A 15,483-nucleotide genomic window follows, 5' to 3' on the forward strand; every position below is an offset into this window, starting at 1 on the left:
TCCAGTGCCAGCATCCCATGTGGGCGCTGGTTCAACTCCCAGATGCTCCATTTCTGATCCAGCTACCTGTGAAAGCAGCAGAAGCTGGCCCAAGTGCTTGGGCCCCTGCACTCATGTGGGAGGCCCAAAAGAAGTTCTTGGCAAATGGCTTTGGCCTGGCCCAGCCTTAGCCATTGAGACCATTTAGAGTGAACCAATAGATGGAAGGCCTCTCTGTCTCTGTCTGTCTGTCTCTCTCTCTCTCTCTCTCCCCCTCTCTCTCAATTCTTTCAAATGGAAAAATAAAATCTTAAGAAAATAGAAAGCATGTGCACAACACACACCTGGCTTTCTTTAGAAACTATTCTCATATAGAGACAGAGAAATGCAATGTAAAGAATTGTGTGCTAGAATCAGAAGACCTAGTTTAAAATCTCAGCATTTAAAAAACTGAATTCTTAGGCAAATCTACCTATACAGTAAGAATATACCTGTCCTATTCAAGAGTATTCTTTGAGGCTGGCGCCGCGGCTCACTAGGCTAATCCTCCGCCTTGCAATGCCAGCACACAGGGTTCTAGTCCCGGTCAGGGCGCCAGATTCTGTCCTCGTTGCCCCTCTCCAAGGCCAGCTCTCTGCTGTGGCCCGGGAGTGCAGTGGAGGATGGCCCAAGTGCTTGGGTCCTGCACCCGCATGGGAGACCAGGAGAAGCACCTGGCTCCTGCCTTCGGATCAGCGCGATGCGCCGGCCACAGCGCGCTGGCCGCGGCAGCCATTGGATTGTTAACCAACGGCAAAGGAAGACCTTTCTCTCTGTCTCTCTCTTTCACTGTCCACTCTGCCTGTTAAAAAACAAAGAGTATTCTTTGAGAACTAAGTGAGATATGTGAGATACTGTATGTAAAAGCACTTTATAAACTAGAATGCAGTAATACCCAGGAAAGTTTAATTTTTATCACCTCTAAGCATATCTCATCATCCCTCTTCAGCTCATCATTCAAGGCCTACCACTCTCTCAGATCTAATTTCTTATGCCCTCTATCCAAATCATTTCTGGTTTCTTCCATATATCTAACATATTCCCCAAAATTCTTCAGTAATTATACCATCTTAGGCTTTTCCCTATTTCTTGTTTACTAGTCTTCTTTGCAGTCTGAATGTAGGCTCATTAGAAAAAAAGGCCACATCATATTCTGAAACCTGTGTTCTTTAGCTGAAAACATGACAAGTACCTACTGACAGGTACTTGACAAACTGTATTCCATATGTATTTTATCAAATACATATGGAAAAAAATATGTATAAAAGAGCAAAGGCCAAAGAATAGCCAAGACATTCCAGAAAGAAATAAAAATAAGTCAAGGAGACTTGCTCACCAGATGTCAAAACTGATAAATTACAATGATTGAGGTAAGGTTTACTGATACACAAAGCTAACCAGTGGAAGATAATAAAGCTAACCCTCAACAATGATAGGCATACATACAAATGAACGAACCTCAAAAGTGACATTGTGTATCACATGGAGAAAGATGAACCTTAAATGGTGGTGAGACAATGGCTACCAATATGAAAAAATTAAACTGGGTTCCTATCTCATACCAAGTATAAAAATCAGCTCTTGATAGATAAAAGACTTCACTGGAAAAGACAGACTTAAATTTTTAGAAGTAATTATCTTTATGACTTTGGATAAGCAAAGACTCCCTAAAGAAGATGGGGAAAGTGCCAGCGTTTTTGAGAGTATGGAAATGTTTGCTACATTAAAATCAGTAAGTTTCATTCATCAAGACAAAGAAAATGAAAGGCCAGCCTATAAACTGAGAAGATGTATTTGCAGCACATCTGAAGAACCAAGACTTTGTATCCCAAACATACAGACAACAACACTGAAAAGACCACCCAATACCCTTGATGAGAACTTCAAGAGAGATGACGTTTTGGAGTTTGAGCCCTGCCAATCTGGAAGAGTTGGGGTGGGCTTGCTTCAAACAGGGGCTCTTCACAGATCTATCCTACAAAGCATAAACTAAATTCTGCACAAATTCAAGATGGCCATCCACTAATGTAACTTCCTGCTGGAACAAAAATATCACTCTTCAGATGAGGATAACAAGATCCGGAGTTTCTATAATAAAGCGGCAACAATTTCCAAGATACATTCCAAGACTACTAGACATGAAAAAAGCAAGACACTGTGCCCCAGAGATGGCACAGATGTCAGGTATAGCAGACAACATGAAGCAGCTATCAGTATATGTAAGGATCTACGGGGTATATGGTCTTCTTGAGTGAAAAGAGACTGTCAGCAGGGAAGGCGGTTTTTGATTTGCTTTGTTTCGTTTTTTAAATAGTAATTTTTTATTGGAAGACAAATATACAACTGGAGGCGAATTGTGCCACAAGAGATTTTCTTTAAGTGGTTAAACAAGGTTTCAAAAACAAATAATAGGCATGGTAGAGTGTGGTGCCCCCGGCCGCCGCCTGCATCGCTGCCGCCGCCCCACGACGACCACCTCCGCCCCCTGCCCTGCATCCGCCGCTGCCGCCTCGGGACCGGCTGTATGATTAGGCCACAATTTTCAATGAGTAAACATATTCCTCAGTTCTGTGGTGTTCTTGGTCACACATTTATCGGGTTTCTGAAGGGCAGTGGAGACTACTGCCAGGCACAGCACGACCTCTACGCAGACAAGTGAACTGTAGAGATTCGTTACTACTCCACCAAGAAGCCCCCATAAAAGTGGTTAACCTGGACACAGAAGTGTTGGATTGAAATCCACAGAGCATTTTACAAGAGTTCTGACCTGGATGGGGTAAACCTCAGTGCACTTCCTTTCTATTGCCTCAGTATTACTGGATTGAAGAATTGCTGCTTCTTGTTAGGAGGTTCATTTCATTTCCCATTACTCCCAACTTCATACTTAAAGCACTGAGAATCACAAGTGGAAGATAGTGAAGTAGACTTCAGTTTCTTTGTGTAATTTCTGTATTTAGTTTTTTAAAATTCTTTCATAATCCTATTAAGTGTTTTTTAAGTAAATTAACATGGCCCGAATGAACCGCCCAGCTCCTGTGGAAGTCACGTACAAGAACATGAGATTTCTTATTACACATAATCCAACCAATGCAACGTTAAACAAATTTATTGAGGAACTTAAGAAATATGGAGTTACCACGATAGTAAGAGTATGTGAAGCAACTTATGACACTACTCTTGTGGAGAAAGAAGGCATCCATGTTCTTGATTGGCCTTTTGATGATGGTGCACCACCGTCCAACCAGATTGTTGACGACTGGTTAAGACTTGTAAAAATTAAGTTTCGTGAAGAACCTGGTTGTTGTATTGCTGTTCACTGTGTTGCAGGCCTTGGGAGAGCTCCAGTGCTTGTCGCCCTAGCATTAACTGAAGGTGGAATGAAATATGAAGATGCAGTACAGTTCATAAGACAAAAGCGGCGTGGAGCTTTTAACAGCAAACAACTTTTGTATTTGGAAAAATATCGTCCTAAGATGCGGCTGCACTTCAAAGACTCCAATGGTCATAGAAACAACTGTTGCATTCAATAAAACTGGGGTGCCTAATGCTATTGCCTTGGAAGAAGAACTTGAGACAGATCTAATTTGTCATACATATTAGCCAAAGGGTATTGAAAATTAGTTTTACCAGGCCACAAGTTTGACAGAATTGCAACCTCTATCTTTGGATTATAACCAACTTATTTGGACATTTAGCAAAAGATTGTTGCTGTTTAGTATTTAAAATGTGCTTATCATTTGTACCAATTGACTTTTCCTGAAATCATGCAATATTGAGTTGTATCTTAAATCTATTCCCATGCCAGAATCTTATCAATACATAAGAAATTTAGAAAGGTTAGGTGTCAAAATACCCAGCACAATACTTGTATATTTTTAGTGTCATACAGAATTAAAATCCCAGGAACTATGAACACTCTAGACCTTATGTGGTTTATTCCTTCAGTCATTTCAAACATTGAAACTAGGGACTATATGGTTATTTGCCTGCTCACTTTATGTTTACATCTCCCACATTCATACCAGTATACATCAGGTTTGCTTAACCATTGATTTCTTTTTTTTTTTACCAAGTCTTATGATTATTTAATGTTTCTATAAGTCTTTTGCTGTTAATATAAAACCTCCATTTTGAAAAATTACATTGTACAGAAGCACATGTCTTTAATGTCTTCAGACAAAAAAAGCCTTACAGTTAATTTAACGTTTGCACTCTGAGGTGCAGCTTAACAGGGAGGGCCTGAGAAAAGAATGGGAGGGGGCTATTATTATTTTTAGTAAAATGTTGCCTTTGTCTTGTGCATAACATGTAGAATATGCTCTTTAATTTAGTAAATATTTTTTAAGAGGTAGAGATGCTTTGTTATTGTAGCTTAAAATTCTTAATCATAAAATTTCTGAAATTCTTGTAATTTTTTCCATACTTATCAAAAGTTGTTTACCAACTTATTTTTGTTTGAGCTGTGATTTTTTTTCCTTCCCAACCTCTTGCAAAAAAAAGTGGGTTTCTGCTAATGAATTGAGCAGACATCTAATATTTTATATGCCTTTTGAGCTGTGTAACTTAATATTTGAATACTTGATAATTTGTTTTATTATGTAATTGATAAAATGGTGATGTGTATTAATGTTAGTTCAACCATATATTTATACTGTCTGGGAATGTGTGGTTATATTTCTGTGGGAGAATAATTTGTCAGCGTTCACCAGCTTGTAAAAACTTAGTGCGAGAGCTTAAACATCTAAATAAATAATGAAATGCATTTATCATCAAAAAAAGCAAATAATAATAAAAGAAAATGTTTCTGGTACAGGACCAGCTGTACAAAAAAAAAGTGCGTAAGTATCTGGATAATACACACATTTGCAATAGTGCAACTTTTAAGTACATTTAGTGACTGCCCGTAGTCCAACAATAACGTGCTGACAGTTCCTAAAGAAAACTACTTTTTAAAAAAGGCATAACCCAGTTATTCCCTCACTTGACCAATTCCATCTAAGTCTAGATGTGCAGAGGGATAGCTCTATCCAGAGTAAGCCACATGCAACATGCTACTTGATCAGTTCCTAAAATAAGTTTTCAGGACAATGACAGCTACATAAGGGAAGAGCCGGCGCCATGGCTCACTAGGCTAATCCTCCACCTTGCGGCGCTGGCACACCGGGTTCTAGTCCAGGTCGGGGCACTGGATTCTGTCCCGGTTGCCCCTCTTCCAGGCCAGCTCTCTGCTGTGGCCAGGGAAGTGCAGTGGAGGATGGTCCAAGTGCTTGGGCCCTGCACCCCATGGGAGACCAGGAGAAGCACCTGGCTCCTGCCATCAGATCAGCGCGGTGTGCTGGCCACAGCGCGCCAGCCATGGCGGTCATTGTGGCCACTCACTGTCCACTCTGCCTGTCAAAAAAAAAAAAAAAAAAAGGAAGAAAACAGGGGCCAGCACTGTGCTCTGCCTGCAGTGCCGTCATCCCATACGAGTGCTGTTCAATCCTGGCTGCTTCACTTTTGATCCAGCTCCATGTGCCTGGGAATGCAGCAGAGGACAGCCCAAGTGCTTGGGCCCCTGTAACCGGTGGGAAATCTGCAAGAAGCTCCTGTCTCCTGGCTTTAGACTGACCCATCTCCAGCCATTGTGGCCATTTAGGATGTGGACCTGTGGATGGAAGAGATCTCTCTCTCCCTCCCTCCCTCCATGCCTCCCTCCCTCCCTCTGCCTTTCAAGTAAATAAAATAAATCTTTTTTGAAAAGATAAGGAAGAAAACATGAAGGAATTAAGTCCTAATTACCATACACACATATTTTTTGGCAGTAAAGGAAAACCTTTTACAGATAAATTACAAAGAAAAGCCAAATGAACAATTTTGCACATAAAATTTAACACATTGTGTACAATAGTTTACTTGACCATCATTGTCCATATCTACTTCCCTGATCATTTCATCAACTTCTTCACTTGTTTTCTTCCCTCCCTAGTGTGTTGTTACATGACAGAGCTCTGGTGCACGCATGGAGACATTGCCATCCTTATTAAACACACAGAACGCTTCTCCAGTTCCTTCTTCGCTGTTTCCATCCTTCACTTTTCTTGTCATCACTGTCTGAAGTTCAGGGAAGTCCACTGTGCCATTATCATCAGCATCTACTTCATTAATCATGTCCTGTAACTCTGTTTCTATGGGATTCTGCCCAAGGTGGCTCATTAGAGTTCCCAATTCTTTTGTTGTTATAGTTCTATCACTGTCCTTGTCAAGTACTGAAAAAGCTTTCTTTGAATTTTGTGATCTGTTCTTCAGTCATCTTGTCAGCCATGCTGCAAGTGCTACACATCCATACAACCATTTGGTATGCTTGCCCCAGTTGGGCTAATTCTCCTCCACTGCCCCCAGCACCTCATAAACACCTGCCTCCAAGAAAACAGGTGTTTTTTTTTTAAATCCAAATGGAAATTATAAAACTAAGAAAGACTTTGAAGGGGCCAGCATTGTGGTGTAGAAGTTTGGGCCTCTGCCTGTAGGGCCAGCATCCTATATGGGCCCCAGTTCTAGTCCCAGCTGCTCCACTTCTAATCTAGCTCCCTGCTAGTGCACTTGGGAAAGCAGTGGAAGATGGTCCTGCACCAATATGGGAGACCTGGAAGAAGCTGCTGGTTACTGGCTTTGGATCAGCCCATCTCTGGCCATTATGGCCATTTGGGGAGTCAGCCACTAGATGAGATCTCTCTCTCTCTAGATATAGATATAGATATAGATATAGATATAGATATAGATATAGATATTTAAATAGCAACAACCTCAATTTTTACGAAATAAAGACATCAAAATGAAAAATTCATTGAATAGACCTGATGGAAGAGTTAGCAAACCTGAAGTCAGATCAACAAAAATTACCCATTTAAAAAGCAGAAAGGATAAAACTCAAGCAAGGTGAACTGAGCCTTAGAAATGTATAGGCCAATTATCAAAGTCTTACATACACATAAAGGAGGTCCCAGAAGAAGAATTAAAAATAGAAAATTCCTTGAGGAAAGAATGGCTAAAAGTATCCCAGATTTAAATGTAAAAATGGTAAACACAGGCTGAATAAATAAGAACAAAACCACACTTAGGTTAACTCTTAGTACATGCTTATCTAGATAAAGACAAAACCCTTAAAAATAGCATTGGAAAAATGAAACATTACATAAAGGAGATACTACTGATAAGAGCAACAGCTGACTTCTAATTTTAAACAATGGAGGCTTGAAGAAATTGGAACAAAATATTGAGAGAGTTGGAAGGAAACAACTTTATCTAACAGCACTAGCTTTCTGAAACAGGGATTAAAGAAGACATTTTCACATAAATAAAATCTGAGAGAAGCTGGTACTGTAGACCTGAATTAGAAGAAATGCTAAAGGATATTCTTCAGTATGAAGGGAAACAATACCAGCTGGAAATCTGGAACTATGGTAGTCCCTCCTCACCTGCTTTTTTTTTTCCATCAGTTTCAGATGCCCATAGTCAACTATGGTCCAAAGATATGAAATAGAAAATCCCAGAAATAAACAATTCTTAAGTTTCAAATTATGTATCATTCTGAGTTATATAATGAAATCTCATGTCATCCTGTTTCATCCCACCCAGAACATGAATCATCACTTTGTCCAGTGTATTCACACTGTATACACTACCCACCTATTAGTTACTTCTTATCCATCTCAGTTATCAGATCAAATGTTGCAGAATCACAATGCTTGTGTTCAAGTAACCCTTATTTTATTCAATATTGAGCTCAAAGTGCAAGAGAAGTGATGCTGGCAATTTGGGATATGCCAAAGAGAAGCTATAAAGTGTTTTTAAGTGGAAAGATGAAATTTATTGACTAAATAAGCAAAAAAAATGTTTGCTGAGATTGTTAAGATTTATGGTAAGAATAAATCTTCTACCTGTGAAATTATAAACAAGGAAAAAGAAATTTGGATTGCTTTTGCTGTAGCACTGCAAACTATAGGAGTTATGGCCAATGTATGATAAGAGCTTAGTTACAATGCAAAAGATATAAAGCATTCAGGCTATACCAAGACCCCAACAAGGAGTCTCATGAAATAAGTGACATCAAACCATTTATCTCAAGGAACTGGACAGTTATCCAGATGTCTACCAATATAACCAAATCAAATATTATTTTCTTCCCTTTTTCATATTTATTCTGATGACTACTTAGCCTGTGACTAACTGGAATGCCTGCACAAATAGATAAATGATGCTTGCTGTGAATTCCAGAAACTGGCATTGAGAAAGTCAGCTGAAGTTGCAAAGTAATCTTGCCCTCCCTGGCCAGCATGACTGGTGGCTATGTGGTAACAGTGGCTGAGTAACTAAGGGCACAGTGAGCATGAGCTCTAGGCTGAGTGGCCTTTATCCTAATGAATGAAATGCTGGAAAGTCTCAGTACAAAACTTGGCCTCTTTCAGATCCCAACCAACATTTTGTAGCTGCTTAGTTTTACAGAACATTCTGCTATCCTTTTCTCATGACAAAGTCAAGCCATCAAGCAAGGAACTGTGCTGACTCCAAGATACTCTGTTAACAGACCCACAACTGCCTTCACATCTGATGCTGCAGCACAACCTCCAATGCAGCTCTTTTAAAACCCCAGACCATCCTTACCTGCAAGGACAGTAGTTCTTGAGATTGGTTGTCTGCTATTGCCCTCATCTGTTAACAGACTAAACTTTCTCTTTTCTTTATTCTTCAAATTTTGTCCTCATTATTTTAATTCAGCAGTAAGGAGAGGGACCAAGCTTGTGGTGACACCAACGAAGAAGTTTCTGTCACATTCCCAGATGACTTGAAGAAGCTGATCAAGGAGAAAAGATACTATCCAAAGCAAGTCTTCCACTGCAATGAGACTGGTCTCTTCTGGACAAAGATGACTAACAGAATCTACATTCATAAAAGTACAAAGGAGGCACCAGGATAAAACGCATTGAAGAACAGATTAACTCTGGTACTATGTGACAATGCTACAGAGCATAGGATAAATTCAGGTGTGGTATACAGAGCAAAGAATCTATGCAATCTCAAAAATGAAACACAAAGTTATCTGCCCATTATGTTATCTGTTCCAAGAAGATAATCAGAGATGGTGGTCATCTTGTTAGGGAATGGTTCTACTAATGCTTCATCCCAGAAGTGAAAAAAATGCTTGAAAGAGCAATGATTAGAATTTTAAGTACTATTAAGATTAGACAACATACCTGACCATCCTAATCTATTTGGCATGAAAATGACAATGTCAAGATTGTATTTTTTTTTATCTTTTTGACAAGCAGATTGGACAGTGAGAGAGAGAGACAGAGAGAAAGGTCTTCCTTTTCCGTTGGTTCACCTCCCAGTGGCCGCTGCAGCCAGCGCACCACACTGATCCGAAGCCAGGAGCCAGGTGCTTCTCCTGGTCTCCCACAGAGGTGCAGGGCCCAAGGACTTGGGCCATCCTCCACTGCCTTCCAGGGCCACAGCAGAGAGCTGGACTGGAAGAGGAGCAACCGGGACAGAACCGGCGCCCCGAGCGGGACTAGAACCCAGTGTGCCAGTGCCACAGGCAGAGGATTAGCCTATTGAGCCGCAGCACCGGCCAAGATTGTATTTTTTTAAAATCTGTTTTATTTTATTTGAAAATCAGAGTAACACAGAGAGAGAAAGAGAGGCAGAGAAATAGAGAGGGGGAGAGAGAGAGAGAGAGTTCCTCCATCCGCTGGTCCATTCCCCAGATGGCCACAATGGCAGAAGCAATGCCCATCCAAAGCCAGGAGCCAGAAGTTTCCTCCGGTCTCCCACATGGGTGCAGGAGCCCAAGGACTTGAGCCATCTTCTACTGCTTTCCCAGGCCATAGCAGAAAGCTGAATCAGAAGTGGAGCAGGTAGGACTCGAACCAGCGCCCACATGGGATGCCAGCATTGCAGGCCATGGCTTTACTCACTACACCACACGTTGGCCCCCAGATTGTATTTTTTTTTTTAACCTCCAAATCCAATTGCATTGCATCAGCCCTTTGACCAAGGCCTCATTCAATTTGTCAAAGCCACATAAGATCATCTGCTATCTGATGGTGTTCAATCAGAAATCGGTGCCTGTCTTAATCTGGACATAATGTGGTGCTAGAAACTATCTACTATTGCTACTATTAACAACATTCATCATGGCTGCGGTAGATGAATTAAAGCTAGAAAATGGGGGCCGGTGCTGTGGTAGAGTAAGCTAAGCCTCCACCTGCACTGCTGTCATCTCATATGGGCACCAGTTCATGTCCTAGCTGCTCCTCTTCTGATCCAGCTCTCTGCTTACAACCTGGGAAAGCAGTAGAGAGGGCCCACGTGCTTGTGCCTTGCAACCATGTAGGAGACCCATCTGAAGCTCCTGACTCCTGACTTCAGATCAGCCCAGCTCCAGCTGAAGTGGCCATTTGGGAGTGAACCAGCAGATAGAGGACCTTTCTCTCTGTCTTTCTCACTGTGTCTGTAAATATACCTCTCAAACAAATAAATAAAATCTTTTTTTTTTGACAGGTAGAGTGGACAGTGAGAGAGATAGAGAGATAGAGAGAAAGGTCTTCCTTTTTGCCATTGGTTCAACCCTCCAATGGCCACCACGGCTAGCGCACTGTGGCTGGCGTATTGCGCTGATCCGGAGCCAGGTGCTTCTCCTGGTCTCCCATGCGGGTGCAGGGCCCAAGCACTTGGGCCATCCTCCACTGCCTTCCCGGGCCACAGCAGAGAGCTGGACTGGAAGAGGAGCAACCAGGACAGAATCCGGCGCCCCGACCAGGATTAGAACCCAGGGTGCCGGCATCGCAGGCAGAGGATTAGCCTAGTGAGCTGTGGCACTGGCCAATAAATAAAATCTTAAAAAGCCAGGAACTTAAATGCCTGCTGGAAGAACTTATGGAATGACATGAATGATTTTAAAAGCTTCCTTGGTGGGGGGTGGGGAGTCAATGGAATCATTAAGAAAATCATTTGGGCCAGGCACTGTGGCGTAGTGAGTAAAGCCACCGCCTGCAGTGGGTGTTGGTTCTAGTCCTTGCTGCTCCACTTCCTATCCAGCTCTCTGCTGTGGCCTGGGAAAGCAGTGGAGGATGGGCCAAGTCCTTGGGCCCCTGCATCTGCATGGAAGATCCGGAAGAAACTCCTGGCTCCTGGCTTCACATCGGCGCAGCTCCAGCCATTGCGGTCATCTGGGGAGTGAACCAGCGGATGGAAGACCTCTCTCTCTCTCTGCCTCTCCTTCTCTCTCCGTGTAACTCTGACTTTCAAGTAAATAAATAAATCTTTAAAAAAATGTATATTAGTCCTAGAACCACCACTAAAAAAATGAAAAGAAGTGCAACTAAAAATAAAAATAAAAGACAATAAAAGGAACAAAACTATAGAAGAGACAGTGTTGATATTCATTCAGTAGACACAAGTTTGAAATATGGAGTGTGAAAATTTTGCCATATTAGTTTCATGTTTTTTTAATATTTTGACTTTTCCATGGGAGCAGGAATTGCACAGAATAAGAAAAATAATGGTGAATAAATATAGTATATGAGTTAATGAAATTTAATGCCATAATAATACAGCATTTTAAACACCATTTAAGCCAAAATTAGGAAATCTAGGAACACCAGTATAGGCAAGAACATGAATTGAGGAATTGAATACTCTTTTATATAGGTAGAAGAACTGGAAGTTGGCACAACGAATTCAGAAAACAATTTGTCATAATCTTACAGGACTAAAAATGCACATACCTTACAACCCAGCAATTCTAAAACTTGGTATAACCTTGTATCAGCCAGAATCCAGCCAGAAAATCAGAAAACATCTCAGTATTTGCAAAATAGGGTAATTAACACAGGGATAATGAAATGCTGAGAAACCAAACAATGGGAATACTAGACACAGCAGGCAGCTACTATCACCCTTAAGTGAGACAGGAGTCAGCAACAAAGACCTAGCCGCATCCAACCACTGCAATTTGGGGAAATAAAGATTTATTAGAATACAGTCATACTTGGAGCAGTAACTGTGACAGAGACTGTAAGGCCTCAAAAGCCTACATATTTAATTTCTGGCCCTTTACAGGAAAAGTTTGAAGACATCTACTTTAGAGAGACAAAGGGAGGGAGCAATGTTACAGAAATGCCTGGGAAGCAGTCCCCTGGCAGCGACTATAACCACTGTGGGCCTGTCTAGAACCTGGAGCCAGGAAGAGGCTGAGCCACAGCCACTTTGGGAAATACTGCTCAAGACAGGGGGAGGAATACCTGGCTTCTCATTTCTTTGAGCCCTCCAGTCTGGCCCCAGCATCTCCCACTCAGCAACCCACTGAAACAGCCTGCTGAGGGGAGGTGGGCAGCTCCTGCCACACAAAGCAAAGCCACAGAGGGTGGGAGATGGATCTGAGGGGGAATCCAACCAGGAAACCGCAACACACTCTAGAGAAACTCTTAACACCTGCACCAGGCAATGTGGACAAGAATGTCCTAGCAGTGTTGTGGCTCTGTAATTTCCATATTTCTCTATGGAAACTAGCTTAGATGAGCCCAATCAACCCAAAGAAAGGTAAGAAACTGGAAACCGTTGTTGTTTTAAGTCACTAAATGTTGATGTAGTTGTTTATGTAACAACTAATCCCTGTTCCAAACTCTCTGAATCGCTAATAACAATCTACAGAGTCTCCATTAGTTATCTTTAAGTTTCTCCTGTCCAGACTGGCTGCTCTCAAAAGCTGTCTTCACAGTGTTCCCAGATCTGGCTGTCTGCTTGCCACACCACCACACTAGGAGCCTCCTCTGCCAGCTGCACCTCCCTCACTGTGAGCCTCCTCCCCGATGGACCGCTCCACTGCCTCAGACTTCGGCAGCTTTACTGACAGAGACCCTGAACTCTGACTTTCTTTTTGTTTTTCTAATTTTACTTATCTATTTGAGAGAGAGAGACACAGAGAGACAGAGAGAAATCCTATAGGCTGATTCACTCTCCAAATGCCATAACGGCTCTAGGCTGGGCTGGGGGCAAAAGCCAGGATCTGGGACTGCAATCCAGGTCTCCCACACAAGTAGCAACAACCCAATAATGTGAGCCACCACCAATGCCTCTCAGGATCTGCACTGAGGAGCTGAAGCTGGGGATTTAATCCAGGCACTCTGATGTGGGATGCAAGGTTCTCAACCAGCATTTTAACCACTAAGCCAAACATTCACCTTTCACTTTCTTTTAATCCACTGCATTGGATCACCAGCATGTTCCACCATGACAGATGTGGCCATGGACACAAGCTCTCAGATCACAAGAGTTCACACAGAAGGAAGTTGTGGAGGAGGTGGAGAATGGAAGAGGCATCCTTGCTAAAAAGAATACTAATGAGGAAAATACAGAACAGGAGGCTGACAATGAGGTAGACAAAAAAAGTAAGAAAGTGGGAGGAAGGGAAGGAGAAGGAAGAAGGTGCGATTGAAGAAGACGACTTGGGGGGAGAGGGGAGATGAGGCAGCCAAGGCAGCTAAAGGCAGATGGGCAGGAGAAGACGATGAGGATGATGGTGTTGATACCAAGAAGTATAAGACTGGTGAGAATGGTTGACCTTCAACCTGTGTGAAGTACATGCTTCTTCCTCAGTCAGTAGGCCAATCTGTACTCTGGTGCCAGTGTCCTGTGACCACAGGCCTCACTGGTGACAGTGTGCAGCCAAGTGATGCTCCTGGCCTCATCATGACGATGAAGCCTCACCTGCCTCTGAGGGTCCTGTAAGAACAGGATCCAGGGAGCAGATCCATTCCAGAGTCAGATCCACCTCCCTGCCTAATCCCTGCCACTGCCACCTTCTGCTACTGCCACAGCTACAGAGGGAGGAGGGATTTTGGCTGCCCTTAAGATTGTTTTCTTGTGGGGCTGGCACTGTGGCATAGCGGGTAAAGCCGCCGCCTCCAGTGCCAGCATCCCATATGGGCACTGGCTCAAGTCCCGGCTGCTCTACTTCCGATCCAGCTCTCTGCTATGGCCTGGGAAAGCTGTGGAAGATGGCCCAAGTCCTTGGGCCCCTGCACCCACGTGGGAGACCCTGAGGAGGCTCCTGGTTCCTGGCTTTGGATCGGCACAGCTCCAGCCATTCTGGCCTTCTGGGGAGTGAACCAGCAGATGGAAGATCTCTCTCTTTCTCTCTCTCTCTCTCTCTCTCTCTCTCTCTCTGCCTCTCCTTCTCTGTAACTCTGACTTTCAAATAAAATAAATAAATATTTTTTTAAAACAAGATTGTTTTCTTGTTTAGTTTCTGGTTCAATTATGTGTCTTAGTGTGTAGATGTGTGTGTGTGTCCTATTTAGTGTCACTGACTTCTTGAATATCTAGGATTTGTCTTTCACCAAATTTGAATTTTCAGGCCTGATCTCTTTCAAAGCTCTTTCAGCACTCTTCTCTTCCTCCACTGTCTACCTTTTTGTTACTGTCCCTTAGATCTCGAAGGATCTGCTCAATTTTTTTCAGTCCACTTTCTTTCTGTTGGTCATTTGGAATTAATTCTATAGCTTCATCTTCAAGTTTATTGATGTTACCCTCCGTTATCTACATCCCATTACTGAGTCTATTCAGCAAGTTTTTCATATCAATTATTGGACTTTTAAATTTTATCACTTTCATTTGGTTCTTTCTCATAGCTTTTATTTCTTTGCTGACATTTCCTATTTTTTCCCCTTGTTTGAACAGAATTTGTAATTGATTGTTGAAGCATTTTATATGATGGTCATTTCAAAATCCTTGCCAAATAATTCCAGCATCTGGTTCATCTCACTATTGGCATAATTAATTGTCTTTTCTCATTCAAATTGTGGGTTTCCTGGTTCTTGGTATGATGAATGATGTTTTATCACTGGACATTTTAGTTATTGTGTTAAGGGGCTCTTCATTCTATTTAAATCTTTGTGGGTTATTTCCAATGACAGTTGAATTTTGAGAGCCTTTGCAATGCTATTCTGGTATGCTTTGTCCTTCTGAAGCTAACAAAGTTCCTGCTCAGTTCCTGCTGGCACCATCTGCAGAGGCAGAAGGTGCTTCCATGTGCCACCTGCTGTTGCTGGGTGATCTTATTGGGCTAGGGGAGGAAGCAAAAGTCACCAGGCCTGGATTCCTTATGCCACTGGATGGAACGCAGGAAGACACAGGGTTTTATTGCCCCCGTCTGTGGACAGATCGGAATGCCTGCCAATGCTCCGGTGTGGAGTAGCATCTTTGGTGGCCTAGAGTTTTGCTGCTGCCACTGTTGGCCAAAAAACTAGACTGCCTACTGGCTGAGGGTACAAAGCAGGGGTTGAAGTTCCCACTAGGTGTTTGTTGAGTTCTCCCTCTGCTGGTCATTTGGCCAGCGAGAACAGGCCTTTCTTGAGTTCAAAAGTCTAAGCCAGGGCTGGTGCTGTGGCACAGCGGGTTAACACCTTGGCCTGAAATACCGAC

General features: G+C 42.5%; 2 pseudogenes; one reads left to right on the top strand and one right to left on the bottom strand.

Annotated features, from left to right (window-relative positions):
- Positions 1–1,569: 1,569 nt before the first annotated feature.
- LOC149124356 (calmodulin-alpha-like) lies at positions 1,570–6,322 on the bottom strand (annotated as a pseudogene).
- LOC100351071 (protein tyrosine phosphatase type IVA 1 pseudogene) lies at positions 2,994–3,615 on the top strand (annotated as a pseudogene).
- Positions 6,323–15,483: the final 9,161 nt, after the last annotated feature.

The sequence above is a fragment of the Oryctolagus cuniculus genome, chromosome 10 (genome assembly GCF_051225735.1).
Source record: "Oryctolagus cuniculus isolate XC-2025 breed Fujian yellow rabbit chromosome 10, ASM5122573v1, whole genome shotgun sequence".
Taxonomy (NCBI): domain Eukaryota; kingdom Metazoa; phylum Chordata; class Mammalia; order Lagomorpha; family Leporidae; genus Oryctolagus; species Oryctolagus cuniculus.